This window comes from Triturus cristatus, chromosome 6 (genome assembly GCF_964204655.1).
Source record: "Triturus cristatus chromosome 6, aTriCri1.1, whole genome shotgun sequence".
NCBI classification, from domain to species: Eukaryota; Metazoa; Chordata; class Amphibia; order Caudata; family Salamandridae; genus Triturus; species Triturus cristatus.
In genome coordinates, this window is record NC_140589.1 from 765,298,227 (window position 1) to 765,311,840 (window position 13,614).

Here is a 13,614-nt window from a genome sequence, read left to right on the forward strand (position 1 = left end):
AACTAACCTTTCACTGATCAAAAAGTTCTTTCCTCTGGTCGATGGACCATTAGTTGAACTAGTTGATGGTGAAATGACATAAATTAACCCTTTCTTACTATAATGAAATGACCACAGACTCAGGAAAAGTTTAAATCTTTATCTAAATTACTTATGTGTGAACCATTTCGAAAATACAGTGCAATCACCGTCACTCATAGGAAGGAAGATTCAATTAATCAAATCATCAAACACGTACTTCAAACTTTGCAATGACTCATGCTCAGAAAGGAGAGGACAGAGAGAAAAGAACATCTACTAATGCACGGAAATTATAGTTACCAAGGATGGTGTGAATACCAACCCCCTGGCCTAAGGGCTGGTAAGGGTCCCCCGGGACAGATCAGGCGACAAAGGCTTCAGGACAGGAATCAGGACAGGATAGATGACCGCTCTAACACCAACGGTCGCGTCGCACCCCTCTCTGACACTCTCTTGCTCCTCGAGATTCTTCCGCGATCTTCTTTCTAATCCTAATAATTTAGGATATCAGGCTCAGTAGTTCTTCATCAGCATCTCTCGCTACTCCAACAGCACCCCCGGCTCACAGCATCTCAACATCGACGTCTCTCTAACTAACTAAAACTACCTCAGTTATACCTTTTCTCTTCAGTGTTCTACCCTCTAAAGTTGCAATATCGTAAACATACGAATTCTAATTGGACAAGCAAAGGGGGAAGATCATCACACCATGCTTACCTATCACTCTTTTCAGTTAGTTCTTTGTTAACAAACCCTTAATTTTTATTCATATTTTATTTTCCCACCCACATTCACATATCATTTGCAACAAATGTGTTTATTCGATCATACAGTCCTATTCATTCAAGTTCTTCACTGCCGGTTCCCAGGCTGAGGCAAGCTGTGTCCTTGTCCTCTTCTTGACTCACACGTCATTCTCCGGGGCTGACTTTCAACAGGCATGCGCAAGAATCACATGTTCTAGCAACTCCGGATACACACGAGAGGCTCAAATGCGCACTAATAAGAAAGTCAAAAAGACAAATGTTATTTTCAGAAATAAATGGTTTCACTGTATATCACCCATCTCTACTCTATTCCCCTTTATTTATTTATTTATTCTTTCCCCGCATTAGCATTAGTAAAATAGGTCGATTTAGTTTAGCTAAGCAGGTGCCATGCACGCAAGTCTTCAAGACTCCATATTAGTATCTTCTGCTCATGCGTAAGAATTTCCCTCAAAGCGACAGCTCGTCATACCTCGTAGATGCAGTTGACACATGCGCAATTAAGATTTCCCGTTTGCAGCCATTTTAGAAATTCGTTCAAGTTACTCACGTTAGTAAACACATAGGCAAGCTTCTCTAACCCTCATTTATAATGTGGTGTGCATTAGTTTACACAATACGTAATTAATACCGTGTTAGGGAGTTAAATGAGAGGATTGCTTCTGAGCAAGTCTCTTTTCTACGAGTCCTTGCTCCATCACATCGACCTCTACTACCCCTGCACGAGCTGGTGAGCACGCGCACAGATGATTCTCCGAAAGAAAGAAGTGCATGCCCAGATCATGCAAAGCTGTTGATCGGTTACACTGAGACATCACATCTTTTGCCAGCCCTATATGCCCCTAGATGACATTCTCATGTTTGCCCACTCCAATGAGCTCTTAAACAATCAAGCCAAACAAAGTGAGCTGGCATTCCAAAATCTTTCCACCATGCCAGAGTGTTCCATCAAAGTGGAAACAGCCGCTTCTGCCACCAGAGGACCTCCCCACCTCCTAATCCAGAACCAAACCCAAACAAAAACTGCCCACGAGGCAAGAGTAGCTACTGCGGTCTCTCTCCTCACCCTGTCGATGAATGCCTGGCCAGAAGCAAGACCTGCTTATTATGTTTGCAGCAAAATTCCATTGTTAAGGTCTGCAGAGGGGGAACGCTGAAAGCTTTCTCCCAGAGTTATGGAACACCATGCCCACAAGGAGTGAGAGTAGCCACACATGACATCACACTCACTCTAGATAGTGAACTACACACATCTGGATCGAGACAGGACGCTGCTGAAGGTGAGGCGATGATGATGTCTTCCTCATCTCATTTACTTTTACGAAAGGGCAGCCAACGTGCTGTGTCCGCCCCACCTAGCAAGTACTCATAAACAACACCACAAACACCTTGCTCATCAACACAGGGGCTTCTGTAAACATAACCAGCCTACGGCACTGCCACACCCTGGCTCAGCAGCTGAACTTGCGGTCCACGTCCGCATGCTTCTTCGTATTTGTTAGTGTGATCCCCATCCCATTGGCTGGCGTCTTCACCTGCATGGCGTGACATGACATGACGCCCACTAATGCGTGGCCAAATCCTTCGTCACTCCCACAGACTTGGAAATGCTCAGAGCCAAGCCTCTTCAACTCATTCCCTTCACCGTGTCCTTGGGTGACCTCTCAAGAGATGCAGGCAAGCTCCTCCTCGAGTTTCCCCACCTCCTCACCAGCCAGGGCTGCCTAAAGGGTCCACCTGTTTCGCTCACATCAACCCCTCAGGTTCCCTTTCATCTCTGTCCAGCTGTGGAAACTGAGCCTGCCAGCCTCAACCTCAAAGGGCAAATTGCCAGTTCTTCTAGAGGAAATGAAGTTCTTCAGCTATATTTTTTCCAAAGACAGCTCAAGGTCATTATAAAAGAGGCGGCAACTCCATCATATGCAGCTGAAGTTCAAAGCTTCCTTGGCCTTGCGACCTACTGCTGTAGTTTCATCCCCAGCCTAGCGACACTAGCAGGCCTGCTGAGACACCTCACCAAAGCATTAACACACAAGTTGGGGCCCAACAGAAACAAATGCCTACCAAGCGATCAAGGAAGCACCCCTTCAAGACACGGTCATGGCATACTTTGACCCCCGCCAAAGAGTCTGGGCTGATGGCTCAGGCTAGTCCCATTTGTTTGGGAGCCATATTCATGCAACACACCAGAGAAAACTGCTGGGCACCAGTCACCTACATCAGCAGGGCTCTTACTGAACCGGAGAAATGATATGAACACATCGAAAAAGTAACTCTCGTTTTTTTTTTTAAACTCTAGCCTTCAAGTGAGGCTTTCATCACTTCCACCTCTACTTGTTCACCCCCCCCTTCACAGTCATCACAGACCACAAACCACTGCTGTCTCTGTTTGCTGGAACTGCCGCACACCCACCGCCCAGGATCGAGAAATGGGCCCTGCAGCTGCAGAAGTATCATCTAACCATGTCATACAAACCAGGCTTCAGCAACAAAGTCGACTACCATACTAGACATCCATGGCAAGCAGCAAACAATCCATCCGCACTGTCAATTGAGGCAGACAAATACGCTCACTGGGTGGCATAACTTGCCTGCCCCAACACTGTGTACCTTCAAGATATTGCTGATGCCACCATACGGGATTGTGCACTCCCCTACCCTACCCAAGGGAGTAGATAAAAGGAGCAAGACATGGAAGTTGACCAACCCAGACACAACCCCGGGCCACCAACAGTGTACCCACATAGCCTAAAGCTAATACCACCTACTGGAACCACGGAGCCAACCGGGATGCCTCCACTGGCTAGAAGTCACCCTTACAAATGGCACAAGCCCTAAAAGACTTGAGCACTACATGTGAGATAGAGCCTGAAAACTGTTGTCACCATCCTCGCTCACAGAACCCAAGTGGGTTTGTGAATATAATGGTCAGACTATGCACGTTTCTATTTGGTGAAAGTTTTGGTGAAAGTTTTGGAGGAATGTAACAGCGCAAGATCACACCTCTGCTCTGTGATGGAGGTCAGGGCGAGTTAATAAAGAGAGGCGGATCCCGCCCGCGTGCCAGTTCCCCAGCGAATTTGCTATGCCCACTACTGGATTGTAATCAGGGCGGAGTGTGAACCGAAATCGGCCCTGGCAAAGAGCTCCGCCGCCCCCTGGGGGTGGGGGTCTGAGGGGGGCATTCAAGCAGAAAGCTTTGTGCCGCTTTTGTTGCAGGGGACCGATATTGCAGCTATGCTGCAAAACAAGCCACCGGTGTTTGATTTCATAGACTAATATTGCTTTATAATATTATGGGCCATAAGCAGGGTTCACAGGACAACTGTCTTGCCTCTTGGGTCACAAATAGCACTGTCACCAGCGTAGAACTGGGGCAGGATTGGTTCATGTTTTAAAACGATGGGCCTCATTTATGAAAAGTGACGCATCGCTGCGTGAAAACAGCGATGCGTCACTTTCATTGCGCCCTCCTTGCGACATGCTGATGCGTCATATTTACAGTATGACGCATCATGTCGCAAGGAGTTACAGATACGTCATTATTTATGTTGTATCAGTAGGCGCAAAAATGACGCATTGCTGCAGTGTGTAACAAAAGTGACGCAACTCCAGCAATGGCTCATTTCACATGGGCAAGTCCCATTTCAAATGTGCCTGCGTCAGGCTTACGCCTGCAGTGAGGCAGGCGTAAGATATTGACGCATTTGCATACTAGAAGTGGTGCAGTGAAATCTCATAGATTTCACTGCGTCACTTCTATGAGGCTTACTTGCTTCAGAACGTCCACCCTGCATACATTATACCTGGCGCAGGTATAATGTGGCACAGGGGTTTACAAAGTGACGCATCTTCCTAGATGCGTCACTTTGTAAATATGACGCAACATAGTGCATTTTTTACACCGCTTGTGCGTCACAAAAGTGACGCACCGGTGGCGCAAAAGTGAAGCAAGGGCTCATAAATAAGCCCCTATCACTTTTAATAAGTACTTCTCAGTGCAACGCTATAATGTGATTTATTAATGCCAGCGCTTCCACGTGTTAAAGAAATACGGGGCATATTATCAACGGCCAGAGATAATTATCGCTGGCCGTGCTTAGCAATAACTTTTTTATCGCAGGCTATCTCTGGAATTTATCGCCCTGGTAGCGCGTTACTAACAACGCGTTTCTCCAGGGCGATAAAAATTCCAGAGATAGCGAGGTTCTCTCCGTTTTGCAGGAAACATTGCTGGTTTTCCAGCGATGTTCCCTGCAAAACGGCGATAACCTTGCTGATACGACCCTGTGGTCGTATCAGCATAATCCACCCCCTATGTAGAGCATAGGTAAGTCTGGATTTTAGCAGACGTTAGTTTTTGGCGAAAACGGACGTTTTCGCCAAAAGATAACGTGTGCTAAAATCCTGTGGGCTTCCTTGTAAATATCGCAATGTGGACATCAGCGATATTTGCAAGGTAGTCCATGCGGGGAATGCAAAGTGACGCCCACTTTGCATCTCATTAGAGATGCAACGGGATTCGTTGGGAAAAAGGGTGTTAACATGCGATTATGCATGTTAGCACCCTCTTGTAAATAGGGCGATATTTTTATCTCTGCCTTTTTGGCTTTTTAAGCCAAAAAAAAGCGGAGATAAAGCCCTTGTAAATATGCCCCTACACTCTTTTTAATGATGAAGAGACTTCATCATATTTTACGTGGTGTCTGTTGCATGATTTACTTAGGATACATGTTCGGGCTCGGCTCGTGCACGGGCTCTAAGAACTAAGCCAGATCCTTGGCTCGGCTCTCTATTTTATCTAAATTAGCTAGCTCGCCCACTTCAAGGACCTCATTGCTCAAGGCTTGTTGCAGGACTATTTACGTTAGTTTGTTCCGAGTACAGATAGTCTACAAAGCGAGGAAGAATTGTGCAGGAGTACACATTCGGGTTCTCAGCGGGTGGGGGGTAGGGGGATCTCGGAAGACGAGGAGGGGTAGGGGGCGGTTGTGGCTTTTTCATTCTGACAGTTGTTGTTTGCGTGTAATTGAATCTTGTTATTTTCACAAGTAAGGGGGCTAGACAAACAAACGCGCTTCTGAAAACAGCCCGGGTTTGAGGCCCAGCCGTAATACAGCATGTCTTTCCCTCCCGGAACACCTCCTCCATCTCTGCTCCCACAGCTGCCTGAAGCTGAGGCGATGAGATCCTCGCCCCCCCCCCCTCCCCACCAGAGAGATACCCCCACCCCCACCCCAGACTGTCCCTCCGCCTCATGCCCAGCCTGTTGGATCAGCGAGGGACACCCGATAGCCGCTGCGTCCCCGGACGGCATATTTGTAAAGTTAACGCATAATCTGAAAGCAGAAACTAATAAATTATAGGATGCTAATTGGGGCCTGAGCGCAGCCGTCAGTCACTCTGTCCAAACACGCGGGCCCCCTCATGGCCTAAAAAGGCAAGGGCGACTCCCGGCGAAGCGGCCAGTTGTTGGCAACGAGACCTCCCCTGGAGAAGCAGCGTCGCAGCCTCGTCCCAGGGCGCAAGTAGGGTCGTGAGCCGCGGGGGCGACCGCAGGAGTGTTCCTCTGACTGCATTTCACGTTGATTGATTTCAGACTGACAGCTTTGAGTAACAACATTATTTCTAGAATTTTCCCCCTAGCGTTCTGTTATTGGTGGTTTTGATTTACCCATTAAAAATGCAAGCGGGCAATAGGGTTTATTACTGAAGTGCGCCGGTTGTGTATAGGTATCTTTCATCCATATCCTGGGGCAATTCGGTATGACAGAATAGGTCTCAGACGGATGCGCAGCCGCTTGCGAAACACCTGGCTAGCCATAGCTATAGGGCTCCATGTTCAGCCCTAGGTTTTCTTTTAAGAAATCATTGGGGGGCATATTATCGAGGGCTGGCGATAATTATCACAGAGCGCGCTTAGCGTGCTATTCTTTATCGCCGGCTATCGCTGGAATATCTCGCCAAGCTTGTGCTGTATTACCAACGCTCAGCGCTATGGCAATAAATATTCCAGCGATAGTGGGGCAAATGGCCAAACATCGCCTAAAAAACAGATGTCCCTCCCAAAACGGCGATGATCTTGGTGATAAGGCCCTGTGGCCTTAACCCCATAATCCATCTGCATGTTAGGTATGCCTAACACCGGACTTTAGCAGACGTTAAATTCCTGCGTTAGGCCAGAGGTAGCCCGATTATTATCATCGCTACCCCTCCTTGCTAATATCGCAAAGCTGCCTTCGCGATATTTTCCCATGATGTTTCTGTCAGCCACGCCTACTTTGCATCTCATTATCGATGCGTAGCGAGTGGTGACAGAAACGGGAGATAAATCAAGGATACACGCGCTAGTGTGTCCTTGTTAATAATGCGATAGAATTATTGCCGCTTTTCGCCCGAAAATGGGCGCTAAAGCGGCGATAAATCTATCGCCAACCCTAGATAATATGCCCCAAAGTTTTTGCTGTATCACTCCAAAAAATTTTGAAAATTAACTCTGACTACAACTCCCAGTATGCTCAAGGCTGTTAACAAAAAGTCCTGGGCTGGAAAATGGTATTCTTGGTGACCTGAAATCATCTGGTAACCATTGCCTTGAGTATATTTTGCTCCTGGGCAATGTTGAGGTGTGGTCTCAGGCAAATGAGGCAAGGCCTGTAATCCCATGGTGGCTCCACATTACTAATGCAGGTGGACAGGCAAAAAAAAAAAGAACCTTCACGGTTTGTACTAACTGTGCCCTTAAGGAGATGAAGGGATACATCTCAATAGAGAACGAGAGGGGAATAAGCTGGCGAGAACTGTAAGGAGTACATTCAAAAGAATGGCTTTCCTGGCAATACATGGAAGAGGAGCGCTCCATGGACAGTGAATTTTGGAGACATTTTGTACAAATGACGAGTTAAGATGTCCTATGTAAATAATGAATGTGGTGAGTCAGTGAGAAGCAATGTGGAAACATTTAGCTGTGGCGTGTGTGGAGTCCTCCCCAGCCTGGGAGCATGCAAATGAATATGCCACACACAGAGTTCTCCAAGAGATGCCTTTATTCCTCAGTATACAATCACACTCTGCACTCTTATTATGTCATATTTGTTAACAACGTACATGTGGGGTGGTAAGATGCACACCTTTGTACTCTTTTATACTCCTATTTTAAAAGTCTGTTTAACAGCTTCAGACTCATTCTGGCGTGCAATGCTGGATACGCGCTCCGTCCAATTGCGCTTGCAAGTAAACACAAACGCATGGGGACCCATTTCGATCCCCTATCAAGCAGCACAGCCTGATCCGTAACTAAATAGATCCAATAAATCAAATTGGTATGTGCACTCTTTTTTTCTCTACTCTTTTTCTTCATTCTTTTTCAATTATCTATCGATTTATTTTATCCATTCTTAACCAATTTCCAAGGAACTTCACCGACAGGAGGTCTTTCCACATATTTCGAGTTTATTTAAAATGCACCAATGCATTTCGGGAAAGATTTCCCTTCGTCAGGGGTATCTATAAAAAAAATCATTAACAGAGCACCAATAGTATAAAGTGTTTACAGTACTCATTCCATGCACAATATAAAAATCTCTGTTGCTTTACAACCAATGTGTAACTTTCTAACGTTGTGTGCGCACCAAAATGGTTACCAACATTACTCCCTTGTGCTTAGAAATATTAATTCAAACTATCATCCCTTATTAAACACTCCCACTGTTGTACGAACACGTCACATAGGGGCATATCAACAACAACCGGCGATAATTATCTCTAAGCGCACTTAGCGCTAGAATAATTATCGCCGGCTAGCGTGAATTTTTACTGCTGAGATAGCGTGCTATTAGCAACGCTTATCTCAATAGCGATAAAAATCCTCACGCTAACAGGCTAACGTGAGATTATCGCTGGAAACCCAGCGATAATCTCACGTTACCTTGTTGATAGGGACAGGCAAACTTAGCCGTGATATCCTCCTTCCATAGGATATCATGGCTAAGTCTGAAAAATACCAGACGTAAAAAAGCAGCGTTAACCGCGGTTAGCGCTGCTTTTTTTGTCTCTAACAGGGTTAGCGACATTCTTGATAATAGGAGAAATGTCGCCTAGTGACATTTCTCCTATTATTTTACTCTGGAACGCCCCCTTTGCATCTCATTAGAGATGCAAGGGGAAGCGTAGAGTAAAAGGGTGCTAACATGCGAATTTGCATATTAGCACCCTGTTGTTGATAGGGCGCTAGTTTTAGCTCTGCTTTTTTGGCTTTTAAAGCCAAAAAAGCAGAGATAAAGCCCTTGTTGATATGCCCCATAGTTCTTAACAAAACTCTCAGTCTATAAGTTAAACTGTAGCCCCATGTGTCACCCACAACTTCTTTGCTGTTATCTAACATCTATAGCGATCACGCTTACCGTGATATATGTGGTTTTAAAAACACAGATCAAGAGCCCCGGCTTGCTCTGTTTGCAATTTCATTCTCGTTTCAGCGAGTGCCTTGGCACGTCCCCTTAGAGAGTAGCTATATAAACTGTTTCTACTTCCCACCACCGTTTGTAGCTCCTCCCACTATTTTCAGGTATGCAATAAATTGACTGGGTGTGGGCTACAAGCTCAACACCGGTGTTACCAACTTGTGTTTATTTATTTAACAAACATGTGCCATCTATACAGGAAAGTGCATTTCCAGATAGAAGCGACAAATAAATATAGAACAAGCAGAAGCACACATCTGATTGTTTCAGTATGAATATTGAAAGTGACCAACACTGGTTCCAGCAAGAAAAAATTGCGATATAAAAAGAACTATGTGTATTTTGGTTGTTTACAATGTATATTGTGTTAGTGTGCATGTTTAAGTATACGAATGCAGAATTTTTATAAACGCCCGGGTGAAAGTAGGAACGTAACTCTCCCATTTGCTTAGCACACTGAAATACAGCATTCTGGTAAATGTAGTCTTCAGAGTTTCATAAAAAATGTAAACACAAGTTGGTAACACCGGTGATTTGTATGTTGTGCATGGAATGAGTATTGTGAACACTTTAGACTAATGGTGCTCTGTTAATGATTTTTTTATAGATACCCCTGACGAAGGGAAATCTTTCCCGAAATGCATTGGGTGCATTTTAAATAAAATCGTTATACCTCCTGTCTGTGAAGTTCCTTGGAAATTGGCTAAGAATGGATAAAATAAATCGATATATAATTGAAAAATGCTGAAAACAAATGAAGAAAAAGAGTAGAGAAAAAAAGCGTACACATACCAATTTGATTTATTGGATCTATTTAGTTACGGACCAGGCTGTGCTGCTTGGTAGGGGATCGAAATGAGTCCCCATGTGTTCATATTTGTTAACAACCACACATTAGCACCTCCCAGCAGTTACGTAATTCCTGTTGAGTCCGCCCAGAACCGCAAGGGTTCTAGCGCACATATTCTCACGCCACTACATCTCCCCCTTTTTTAAATAAAGAGTAATATCAACAGCCACATCACATTCCTTCAATAAATCGTCGAGGAGCTTGCACTAGTCAGCCAGATCGAGTGGTATGAGATGGTTGAGAAGCACTCTGATTGTGCACCGATGGCACAGGTTATGATGCTTGGTTTGGACTGTCAGGGGGGGTCGCCTCATTTATGATTGCAGCAGCTGACGAACGTTGTGGTAGGTGCTTGAAGTGCGACGAGTCCCGTATGATGGACTTTCTGGGACGTTGCGCCGTCACCAAGTGTCCATTGCAGGTGACAACCCTCAGAGGATCGACAGCAAACGAAGTGTCTGTTTTACCCTTTCCTTTCTGCTTGACCAGGACCCAGTCACCCTGGTTATATTCCTGGGTTGTAGCGAAGGAGCTCATTTCTTACATTGCCCTTTTTTCAGCATTGACCTTTTGCACACATTTGCGTGCACGACAATGTTGGATTAGATTCCCCAAAACTGAACTTCTTTTCACATCTAGCTTTGCAAACATTATCACAATGCCCTGAACATCATGTAGAAGGTCTCGTCTTGCACTATGTACAAATGTCATCTCTATCTTCATCCACAGGCTACAGGGCTAGCTACATATCCATAACATCATTATAAAATATGAGCATCCTGATAGGTTAGTAGTGGAGGCACTTCATGTGACACCGATGGTCCTTCCATGCTGAGAATTCACCATGCAGCGGTGTGACATCTCGTGAAGGGTGTCCAGGACGGGGTCCTTCATTCACTCCCATCAGGCAGAGCTTTAAGTGGGATAAAAAAAACTGGGTGGGTCTCTCAAAGGGGTGTGGTCAATGTAATTAAGGGCGTGGCTTAAAAACACGTTAGCTAAATATCTGTGTTTAGCACAGTGTGCCGCCCGACTTGTATTTTGCTGTTCCTATCATTGCGTCCAGATATATGATACAACAAGTCACATCATACCTATAAGTCAGGACTATTGGCTTTGTCAATGGTTGCTAGTTGCATAAGATAAATAAGCAGCAACTATGGCTTATATATAATATTGAAAAAACTTCCACTTAAAGCCCTGGTGACACCACAACAATGTTGCTGCTCCTGAATTTCAAAAAGAGAAGGGAAATCCAGAGAGAAAATGTCTCTCTTTAAATGACTTCCCTTCCTCTACAACGCTCACCACGCACACATGGATGTGCCTGCTGTGACTGCAGTCTGGATAAAAAAATGGACCGCCTGTGCCAGGGCACAAAACAGAACCCAATAGAAACACGTTTCGAGGCCCCCTTAAAAAAACTGCCGGTGCTCAGACCGCATGAGACCCGGCCCACTTAAAGCCCGGCCATCAGGTAATGGGGTTTGATCGTCCCTTGGGGGGACTCTTGGCTCTACACCTACACAGTCTCTAGGTACACTTAGAGTAGAGTCGCATAGTAGGAGTATGCTTAATTACTGCCTTGTTCTATATGCCTCCATATATACACTGTTTTAGCACCAGGAAAGAACTATATCTACTGTTTACGCTTTTGGTGCTCGTAATCAGTTTTATCTGCTTCTATTAATCATTGCAGCACCCACATTTTATACAAGAACAACACTGGTTCAATAAACATATTGAAAAAATCCCACAGTGTTTTCTTTGTATACTTCTCTGAGAATAAATAAGCACGAGTGACTGAGCAAAAGGTTCTATAATGTTTTCATGATCCCTGAGGGGTCAGAGTTGTCATGTTCAGTGGTTGCTGGAAACCATTAGCTCCCTGGTAAGGTTTAGGGGGGCTTATTGTGGCACTGTGAGTTAGTTGGTCAAAAGGCCAACATATCCTGTGGGGGTGTCCGGAATCAGTGTTGGCACCAAGCCCCTAGTTTATGTTGTCCAAACAATGCGCAGACCTTACGGATTAATAGGAACTACACGCCATGGCGCTGCCAATGTTGGTTGGGTTCTTATTTATCAGTCAATCTGAGTAGTTCAGTCGTGCTTTCTCAGAGACCCCTACTCACATTTTAACCAGAGACGTCTGTACTGGGAAGAGATCCACCTCAGCTGAGTAGGTATACCCTATGGCTGTAAGCTTGGAAGATTACAAATTTCACGCATTGTGCATACCATATCTCCATAAAATTAATCTAAATACAATACCTCTTCTCTTCAGACAATGTTCTTAAACAGAGAAGCGGGTGAGGACATTGAAGAGCAGGTAGTTGCTCTAAACATTACAGGACATTGCAGACAGGCAGTTACTTTGAAATTACTACAACATGGCCTCCTGGCAATGGGTGGAGATGGTACCTTCGTGTTTGAGGCACACAAAGCATTCAAAACAGAGGTATTCTATTCTTGGGTTAACTTCCTGCCTGCAGATGCACAAACACAGTTGTTTCACCTTTGGATTGAAGATAAACCACCTGAAGAATATTTTCCACATGTGGACATAAAAGTCCCATTAACTTACCAAGAGCATATTCATTAGTTTAAAGGCGCTCTACCCCATACCCCAGAACATGTGAGACCGAGTCCACTCAGTAAAGAAGGAGCGACCTGGCGGTCTTAGCTTCTTACACTGCATTCAGACATTGCTACTTTACCAGCAGCAGGAATGCATACACTTTATAGAGATTTAGTAAAAATCTACAGGAATCTTACACAATACATAATGAAAACACTGTCAGACACTTCAGTACTATGGCCACTTTGCTCTCACAACTGGGCCAATCACCCCAATTGCCTCTCTCCTCTGTGACTCAACTCACTCTCCCCGATCAGTCTCACCTTCCTCCTCATACAAGCCCGCCATCCTCATTAAGGCCCAGCCGGAATTGTTCCATCAACCCAATCACCCCCTCTGAATCACGCTTCCGATCCTTGCCCTCTTTACTGACTTCTTTGCCCTTCCCAACGTGCAACCTCTCTAAAACTATCCTTTTTTTTTTTTTTTTTTTTTTTTTTTTGAAACCGTTTATTGCAATCTCAAATATATACAGGTATGGGCCTACAACCTTCCGGCCGGCCGCTAAAATGACGATGACAAATGGCATACATACAATGAGGCACTGAACTTTACATAGACACTAAGGCAGGAGGTATCCACAACGCGGGCCATGTGGCTCTGAGCCCACAGTACGGTTTCATTTTATACAACACAACAACATAAATAAACACACACCCGCAAGGCAACCCACGATCAAAAGCGGCAGCACGTGCTCCTCAAATGGGGGACCCCAAACCATCCACTGAAAACCCCCAAGCGGGGAAGGGAAACAGGTCCGGGACTGGGAGAATACTGTGCTCGGAACTGAGGGAGGGAGTAAACTAGGGGGATGGAGCTGGGGAAGCGGGAGGCAGCAACGGCGGCTCGCAGATATCCCCGCGGTAGGCGTTCCAG